Here is a 692-nt window from a genome sequence, read left to right on the forward strand (position 1 = left end):
CTGAGCACTGTGGAGTAGGGTGTACTCTTCAATACTCCAAGCCCTTGGTTTGCACCGCAGGTCAAGGCACAGAAATGACACAGCTGTGGTGTCTGTCTCAACCTAGTTGGGGCTGACATGCTTGGATGCCTGAGCTGAGGGACAAAGCAGGCAACTTGCTGCTGCAGCCCCTGTGAGCCCGCAATACTGCAAACAGACACCAGAGGGAGCCAGAGACTATGCTTTGCACACCACTCGCTGGGTATTATAGCTACTCAAGACTGTGTAAACAGCGGCTGGTATGTACTTGGCAAGGGGAACGATTTTTATTTCTTTTATAGTAAAATATCTTTGAGATGGAGAAATTATCCTGTGTTACTGGGGTAGGTCTACTAGAATCATTAAGACTTCTGATGTGAAAGAGGGAGAAAGATCTGAGCTGCTAAGCTGCTGGCTTTGAATCTGATGGAAGGGGCCATGAACCAAAGACTGTGGCACCCTCCTGAAGGTGGGCAGGGGCTCTCCCCAGGGCCTCTGGAAGGAAAAGCCAGCCATCACCTGGATTTTAGCCGTGTAAGATCTAGTTTTGAATTTGATTTTTAGAACTGTAGGTAAAAATAAATGTGTCATTTCATGTTACTAGGTTAGTGAATTAGCACAACAGAAATAGTGAAGAATATAGTCTGTTAAAAAAAAATACGTTTCAGACAGAA

Source organism: Spermophilus citellus (genome assembly GCF_964194105.1).
Source record: "Spermophilus citellus genome assembly, chromosome: 12".
Lineage (NCBI taxonomy): Eukaryota > Metazoa > Chordata > Mammalia > Rodentia > Sciuridae > Spermophilus > Spermophilus citellus.